This window comes from Canis aureus, chromosome 35, assembly GCF_053574225.1.
Source record: "Canis aureus isolate CA01 chromosome 35, VMU_Caureus_v.1.0, whole genome shotgun sequence".
Lineage (NCBI taxonomy): Eukaryota > Metazoa > Chordata > Mammalia > Carnivora > Canidae > Canis > Canis aureus.
In genome coordinates, this window is record NC_135645.1 from 14,200,316 (window position 1) to 14,209,595 (window position 9,280).

General features: G+C 40.4%; 1 long non-coding RNA gene across 1 annotated transcript; it reads right to left on the reverse strand.

Moving 5' to 3' along the window:
- Positions 1 to 781: 781 nt before the first annotated feature.
- On the reverse strand, positions 782 to 8,404 carry LOC144305379 (uncharacterized). The gene is made up of 3 exons (XR_013372405.1): positions 8,186 to 8,404; positions 7,970 to 8,011; positions 782 to 1,117 (listed from the first exon to the last, which is right to left on the reverse strand). It is a non-coding gene; the product is annotated as an uncharacterized LOC144305379 (long non-coding RNA).
- Positions 8,405 to 9,280: the final 876 nt, after the last annotated feature.

A 9,280-nucleotide genomic window follows, 5' to 3' on the forward strand; every position in this document is an offset into this window, starting at 1 on the left:
CTTTGCCCCCTCTGCCCCACCATCCCCACATTCAAGCTTGCTTACTAGTATTTGGGGTGAATCAAAATTTTAACAATTCAAAGCAAAGATGGACCAAAAGAAGAAGAAGAAGAAAAAAAAAAAGCCAGTTCAGAAGAAATGAAATGGGTATTGATTGAATTTAGGAAAGAAATGGGAGGAAAAAGACAATTATCTCAAAATGAAAATTCAGTTACAATGTGGCTAAAGGAGAAGAGATTCGAATAAAAAATTAACAAAGAGCGTTGAGAAAAGCCTGAAAAATAACAAAGATAATTAAGATATATGATACATTTTTCTAGAAAATCATGAGAGCACCTAAAGTTTTAAGCTAGATATGGATCAGTGCTGTCTTGTTTAGGATTTGTTCTAGATGTTCTGGAGCATCCAAGACCAGCTTACCACCATCCTGGCTACTGAAAACTTTTTGCCATGACCTCTTGGCATGAACTGTCCAGGCTGAACTGTCTTGTCTGGCCCTGGGGCTCCGGGAGGCAGAGGGCCCACGCTCCTTGTGACTGTGTCTAGCCCTGCCTGGCTGAGATACACCATCACGAGGCTCCCCAGAGGTTCCAAGTGGCAAATTATGCCACGTGCCCAGCTCCTCCACCCCCTGTCCATCCTCTTCCTTCTCCTCCAACCTCTAGGGTCAGGGTCAGGGTCAAGGGTAAGGTCAGACCCTGTCGATCCCTCACTTCTCTGCAGAATCACAGTTTCCATTTCTATTTGGCATGCCAGCAATGATTACTTTCCTTCATTCATCAACAATATTTATTTTAAGCAATAGGTATCTAGTATTGCCCTTATTTTCAGAGAAATAGAAACAATTGTATGTTTTTTCTTATTTCCAAAGAACTCTAAACAAGTATAAATGGAGGCTTCAGTGTGAGTGCCTTAAATCAGTATCACCGATTCAGAGGCAATAGAGGATGGAAGAGGGGCAGTCTCCACGGTCCTGCTTTGGTCCTAGGCCAGGGAGGGGAGGCCACAGGAAATGGTCTTGGAAGATTGCTTGTAGCTCCTGACTCATCCTGCCCTTGGTCAAGGTCTTCTGGGCTCCTTGGCAGCATGGGGGCGATGTAGCGAAGCCTGGGCCAAACTATAAGAGAAAGAGAGACGTTTTCTCCTTTTGGCATGAGCCCCTCCGCACATTATCTGGAAGAAGCGAGGCTGAAGTCTGAGAGTCAGGCACACCAAAGTGCATTCAGACCTATGGAAGCTGGCAGATGGGTGCCAGTGAATGTCATGTGATTGAACACTTTTCAACACTTTTCAGGGTGGGGAAGGGAAACAAAAATAGAGGGGAAAAAAAATCTCAGAACATATAAAGATTTTGCTTGATGCCTTTTGAATGAGAGCTAGAGTTAGAGTGGAGACAGTAGTCACTGGCCTTCCCTGCCCGCCCGCCCCCCCTCCTGGAAACTTCTCTTAGGGGTGGGAGGGAGACTTAGGGATCGCAGATGTTGAGTAATTTTTTTTTTTTTCTTCTCAGGAAGCTTGTCTGCTAGAGTCCTCATCTAACTCTTCTCTGCCCCTTCAAGTGAGATCATTGCTTTGCTAACAAGCTTTGGGGAGGAAAAAAGTCTCGTGGATTCGTTGCAGAATATTGTCACTTTAACGGAGGTTCACTCAGATTCGTGTTTTCCCTCAACCTGAAACAAAACCAACTTCCCATTCCCTCTTTTCTCCTCTCCTTTTTACTAGAAACAAGTTCTGTGACCACAATGGGGAGGAAGTGACCTGCTCCAGCCTTCCCACCTCAGCAGAACCTAATGAGCATGAAATGACTCTGTTTAGGATCCTATAAACACCCGCTGTTCCTGACCTGGGGCAGAGGGAAGAAGGGGCAAGAAACATGGTGCCAGGGTGAGGGATAAACTAAGAGGCCAAACAACGTAAAGAACGCTCATCAATGTTTTGTAACTAAAATCTGGGTTTATACAAATTTTAGGAAAATTCTAGATTTGTACATTTTTCCAACTGAAGACCACGTTAATATTCATTTCTGTAATCACATAGTATGCTACTTCGCCTAGTTTTCCGTTCAACCCCAATACTACTGCAGTCTGAGATGATTTGAGATTTTAACCATTTCAGTTTTGACTTTTGAAATTAGATATGTCTGCAAATATAAAATAAACTGCTTTTTAAAATCCAGAAGTGAGGGAAGCCTGGGTGGCTCAGTCAGTTGAGTGGCCGACTCTTGATTTCAGCTCAGGTCATGATCTCAGGGTTATGAGATAGAGCCCCCCCCCCCCCCCCCCCCCCCCCCCCCCCCGCCCAGGCTCTGCCCTCAGTGGAGAGTCTGCTTGGGATTCTCTCTCCCTCTCCCTCTCCCTCCCCCTCTCCCTCTCCCTCTCCTCTTCCTCTCCCTCTCCTTCTCCTTCCCCCTCTCCTTCTCCCTCTCCCTATCCCTTTCCCTCTCCTCTTCCTCTCCCTCTCCTTCTCCTTCCCCCTCTCCTTCTCCCAATCCCTCTCCCTCTCCTTTTCCCTCTTCCTCTACCCCTCTTCTCTCCCCCTCTAAAAAATAAATCAAATTAAATCAAATACAGAAGTGAATGGCTTTAGGTCTGATCCCACATTGAACATTCCAGGGTTTCTGGGGCACTTCTGTATATGCCCCCGCTCTCATGAGATTTCACTGCCTGACACATGGATATACTTGCCCACCTCTGTTCTCACTTGCTACCCCTAGATGAAGCCTGACTGCTCTTTATACATGCTAGGGTGTGTAAGTGGTTACAACCGCATTCTGAGGGCTGACTGCCTGAGATCATGTTGTGGTTTTGCCACTTCTTGGATGTGTGGCTTTAGCCAAGTCACCTATTTTCTCTGTGCATATTGCTTCATCTTTAACATAGGGGATAGTTAGTCCTTATGTCATAAGAATACTGTAAGGAATAAAATCAGTTACATGTATAAAGTGCCTAGAACAACGCCTGGCAATGTTATGTGAATATTAGCTATGGTTATTCTTCAGTCCTAGAGTCCACATGATCATATCCTCTCTGTGATAATCCTAACCCTTCCTGTTCCTTTTAATCTCAGATAAACTTCCTCTTTCCTAGGAAACCATCATATGTACCATGTACTTAATCCATAGCATGTCTTATTTTATTGTATAATTAATTTTTCTTTGTGTACCTTTTATCTGCCTCAATTATACCAAAGTCTTTAAGGAACAGTAATGCTGTTATATGACTTTTTGTATCTCCTATTTCCTGTACAGTATTTTGCTCACATAGGTCCTCAAATAATTTTTGTTACCGGGACTGTGGAAATAGTAACAAAGATGAATTTGGAAAAAATGTGGCAAAAAAAATAGAGAAACTCTATTTTGGGTGTGTTGGTTCCCATTCTGATACTGATGAAGGCAGAATTTTCATCCTTTGTGAGTTGGAGATCTGAGATGATGACAGTTCTCTTTGTTGATACCATGTGGGTTTTTTTTTTTGAAATGTCATCTCTTCAAACCACATAGGAATTTTTATCTTCAAATTTGTCCAATAAGGAAAAGATGCTGATGTGCATTAGCCAATGCAATTGCCATTTGGTTTTTCTCTCACAATAGTGTACAGGTCCCTCTGCGGAAAGTTCTGCAGGACTTTGGCATGAGTGTTGCCCAGCACCTTGTCACCACATATGGTTATCTAAAAGGAAGACACTCTACCTGGGTCAGTGTTCCTGTGTCTGGTATTCCTGCTGAGATTCTGGTAGAGAGATGGATGCACCAAGGTAAGTGCAGAGGAAAGGTGGTGAGAGAGATGCATGAAGGCAGTCTCATATTCTCTCAGGCTCAGGTGAAAGAGCCTGTCTAGTCTGATTTAGCTTAAAGGATGTGGTTTTGTCCTGGGGTGAACTTGATGGGAAAAGTTTGCTCTAGTTCTGAACTCAGTTCTTGGAAACTCCTGCCAAATTAATGTCTGCTGAATGAAGAAATGAGTCAGTGAGTGAGAGAGTGGCCTTAAGAAAATGACTTTTGGTATAAGCTCTCAAATTGAAAATGGGAAAAAGACTACATTGGTCTGTGTGGCTATCCTAGAGTCTCAGGCCATACCTTCGACGTTTCCTGAGTTTTAGAATAAAATGGCATCAAAAATTATACAATCTTCCCACCTGGGGCTCTAAGCCTCATACCAACCTCTAATCGATTTCTACAGTTATCTAAGATGCAAACATGATCACTGTGATACTCACTCCTTCAATGGCTTCTTGTCACATTCAGAAAATGTTCAAAGCCCTTGGCATATCATGCAAAGTGCTCCATGTTTTTCCCTCTGTCTTTTTCTGTCATCTTGTCTATTGCTCCTCAATTCAGTATTTAAAGTTCCATTTCTTGTCCTTTGATGATGGAAAGCTGTTTGCTGTCCTCCAATATGCAAGATGCTCTCAAGCCTTCTCACCTTTGTATAAATGGTTTCTCTGCTAGGCATGCCCACCAGCCTTTTCTCTCTGCTACCATCTACTACTCATTTCCCAAGGATTAACTTCTGGGAACTTAACTCAAGAATTAATTCCCAAGAGTTTCCTCTTGGATGAATCTTTCTCTGGTCCCTTCTAAGTAGTTTAGGGCTCTCTTCTCTATGTTCTTCCAGCAACTTTTGCCAATTTCTATTGTAACACACTTTCTTTTTTTAAAAAAAAAAAGATTTTATTTATTTATTCATGATAGACATAGAGAGAGAGAGAGAGAGAAGCAGGCTCCATGCAGGGAGCCCGACGTGGGACTTGATCCCGGGACTCCAGGATCGCGCCCTGGGCCAAAGGCAGGCGCCAAACCCCTGAGCCACCCAGGGATCCCTGTAACACACTTTCTGTCTCTCCAAACACACTGTGACCTACTCAAGGAAAAATATTTCATCGTACACATGAGCATAATTCTGGTAGACAGCTATAGTTGTCCCTGAGTATAGTTATGGAATTGTAATAAAGTATAATGTTGATATTATGGATATAGAAGTTAGTATTGCCTGAGTTTCCATTATAGATTCCCCATTTTCTGAATTGTGCTGCTTTTGTAACCTCTTTAAGCCTCAATTTCTCCATCTATGAAACAGAGATAATCATCAGCCTCGTGTGAGTATTAAAAGGAAATGTTGACTGTCAATGTCTTAGCACACAGTTCCTTGAACACAGTATTTATTCCATATTGTAGTGCAGACACAGATGAAGATGAAATTTGTTTTGTTTTCTCTGCTTCAGCAAAGAAGGAGTTAGAAAAGCACTATTATCTCTCCAAGGCCAACCTTATTTAGAAGGAAGTTGGGATGAAGGATGTATTTTAGAATCACTGTGGATGGCTACCATTAGAAGGGGTAAAAAGATGGAATAAAACAATGGAATAAGACTCTGTTGAAGCCCAGACCCCGGGGTTCTGGATACTGCAGACTGCTCAGCCTAACCTAACTCTGTGCTTCAGGTCTGACATGCAGTTAGAGTGGGGTTGTCTGTACAAAGGAGAAAAACTGATGTAAAAATCCTGGAATTGAGAATTAGCCCTACAACAGAGTGCTGGGCTTAGGTCTCACAGCCAGCTTTTCCTTAGCTCTCCGTGCCTCACCACACAGAGGTAGTGCAGCAAAGTGGGATGGTGTTAGTCTGGAATATACCTCCCAGTCCAAGATACTCTTTTATTTTTTTGGAAGAGAAAGAATGCCAGCCAGGGGGAGGGGCAAAGGGAGAGGGAGAGAGAGAATCATCTTAAGTAGGCTCATGCCCAATACAGAGCCCAACATGGACTTGATCTCAAGACCCTGAGATCATGACCTGAGCCAAAATCAAGAGTTGAACACTTAACTACAGACTCACCTAGGTGCCCCCCAGCCCAACGTACTCTTTGTACTGGAACAAAATAGAGTCCAGAGACTTGGATTGGCTCCCATTACTGGTAAGTAGAAGGATGGGCTTCTTCGTCAGATCTCTGGATTGAAACTGGATCATATGTGTTGTATAATGACACTTAGGAAAGGGTTAGGGCACCCATATTATGATGTTGCCATTAGTTGTTAAATGGATGGAATCTGTAAGGTGGGGTTGATTTTGAGTTCCCTAATAGTATCCAAAATGGATGGATATGCCACAGGCTGTGCAAGACAGTCCACTGAAGTGTGGGAAGAAAATATTAGAACTTCTATTTGTAATTCTTAATATATGTATAAAGATACATAGTTTTTGGTTTTACCTAGACAAACCTCACAAAATGGATAAAGTGGCATAAAAAGGATTTCTGCAAAAAACCAAACCCCCCAAATTTCCACAATACTCCACATTTAACGATAATACTAAGAGTATAAAAACAAGAAAATAATAAAACGTGTCAAAACTGACACTTTTCTTCTTTTTAGTTGTTAAAAGATAAACTGGGAATATTTAAATTTTAAATTTTTTTACTTTATTTTGAGAAAAACTTGATTTATCGAGCAGCATCCAATCTACAGATAGAAAGAAGCTCTGAGGAGCAGCACCAAATGAAAGACTTTTACAGGGAGAAGAGAATGGGAACTAGGAAGTTGTACTGGGCAAAAAGCTGGCTGGTGATTGCAGTTACTTTCCCTTAGGGGATGGCAAGGGCCTATGGGCCAGATGACCCAACTACTGCTAATCAAGTGATTGCTGATCCAATGGTTTAGATTTTATTCTGGGAGAGCTGAAACTGCAGTTAAGTCCCAGTGTGGTGATGTGAGGATAAGCATAAGCAATTCCTTTTGGAAACTGATGTCTTGTTTTTAACTCAGTAGAAACTTGTCAACCATGTAATTATATTAAAATGATGATTTAAGCAGTTCTTTTTTTAAAAATTTTTAATAATAAATTTATTTAATTTAAGCAGTTCTGACAGTATGTTATATTATAGATATTTTGTAAAAGTAAACTCAACATCTACTTCCAAGGTAAAGAAAGTATTTTAACAATGAGCGGGATAATAATTGCTTGTCAAAAGAAACTCGAACTCTGAAATATGAAAATGATGCTTCCATTGATAAGCAATTTTTTTGCTGAAAATGATTCCATGTTATCAGGTATTCTTTCTCTGTACACCTACAAAATTAGAAAATACTGCTTTCTGGACTATTTTTAAAGCCTTCCAAAAAGATTAGTTTTGTTTCAACTCATGTGCTTAAAATATATAAAAGTGCAACACCCTGCAGTTCACTTCCAAGAATAACTGATATCAGGGCAAATGTTAATTTGCCAGTTAATTTCATTAAAGTTTTTGACCTAATTTTTAGTGATTTGACTATTTACTCAAATTCTAGAAGCAAAGAAGAGTGAACAGAAATGTTCTTTCACCCTACTATCCTTCCATTATTAAATACCTTTCAATGAAGCAAAACGAACTCCATCTCTCAATTGGAATATAATTTTGTGTCTACATGAAATAATTTTTCCCCAACAAATATTAAGCCACATGAGAAGTATGATCATATTGGTCATACTGTTTTTTTCCAAAGCAGGAAGTTTGAGCCACAACCTTGTGAGTACTTTTCTTTCTGAGACTCTAAGTTTCTGGGGGAATTTGCCTTCAGAAATAAAGAACTGGCCAGCATTCAGTTAAAACTGAACACAGACCCAAGGACCTAGATTTTGGGATTTCCTGTGGGTAAATCACTTAAATGAAAAATATTAAAATGGACAGTTTATTTAATCTTCATGAAAATAGAATAGAATAGAAAAATAGAATTGTAACATACTAAAAATTACACACACACACACACACACACTTGGAATTAAGAAAAGAAAGGAAAAATTATACTGATACATTTGACTATATCTTTTAATAGGTAACAGGGGCTAACCCAGCAGGTAATCCAGGAACTGCTTCAGTTTCTAGGTAAACTGCTTCTTGTCCCCTTCTCTATGGAAAATTATGCCTACAGATTGTGACTCAAATGAATGCCAAACCTTCTGACTATGGGCTGTCCTGATGACTGCCCCACTCTGCCCCGCTTACCTCCAGCTGTCCCCCAAATCCAGCACACATTCCAGCAGAGTACTAGGAATGGGAGAATAAAACATATCAGTTAGGATTAGGTTCATCTGAGAATAAAATGGACCACTTTTCTCCCTTCCTCCCCCCCACACACAAAAAATGCCTTTAGAAAGATAGAAGTGTCATTTTCTCAAGTGAAATAATTTCAGAGATTGTAAGTCCAGGAATGATAACAACCTCATGGTCATCAGGAACCAGTCTTTCCCCAAGGTTCTGCTTCAACATGCTTAAGACGTGGTCTTAGTTCTTATGGTTCAACTGCCTGCTGGAGCTCCAACTGTCAAGTCAGCAGGTTGGAAGAAAGGCAAAGGAGGGCTTTTTAATTAAGGAGAACTCCTGAAGTGTCACACAATGCTTCCTCTTATGTCATATGGCCCCAAATTAATCATGTGGTAAGTCCTAGCTTAAAGGGAGATCGAGCATGCATATTTTTACTATATTCTAAACTAAAATATATATTTCTTATTACTAAAAAAAAGGAGGGGGGATGAATATCAAAAGACAAGTATCAGTGTTTGCCAAAGGAATAGATTCTTTATTTCATGTTTTATAAAAATGACAAATTCCATCTCAACTATGTAAATGGAACCCTTTTATACTATAGTGTATATAATTCCTTATATTCCACTTCCCAAAGAATTTTAAGTTATTGGCCCAGATGCCAAACTCCAGAAGTCTAGGTTTCCATATGGCAGTGGTCTCTCTCTCTCTCTCTCTCTCTTTTTTTAAGATTTTATTTATTTATTTATTTATTTATTTATTTATTTATTTATTTATTTGAGACACAGAGACAGAGAGAGAGGCAGAGACACAGGCAGAGGGAGAAGCATGCTCCATGCAGGGAGCCTGACGCGGGACTCAATCCCCGGACTCCAGGATCATGTCCCTGGCCAAGGGCAGGCACTAAACCGCTGAGCCACCCAGGGATCCTGGCAGTGGTCTCTCAATGTGACTCCCATCTTTTCTCTCCAATCTGAAGGTCAATGATTCTCCCAACCACTTTGTTTATTGATCCCACTGTCCACCTTTTTATTAATAGCTACAAAAACTGGATCATCTCAAATATATTCATATTCACAACATGTACTCAGAATTCTGGGAATTCTAAGTGGTGTTATTCAAAGTGGTATTATTTTTTTTAAAAAAAAAGGAATGGAATTATAGGGCCTACATGACAAGTGTAACTCAATATTTCCAAATATCTAGATAGTAAGGTATTGCAAGATCCCAGCTATTTGATAATCAACCAGTATCTTTTTATATGGGTGTTTT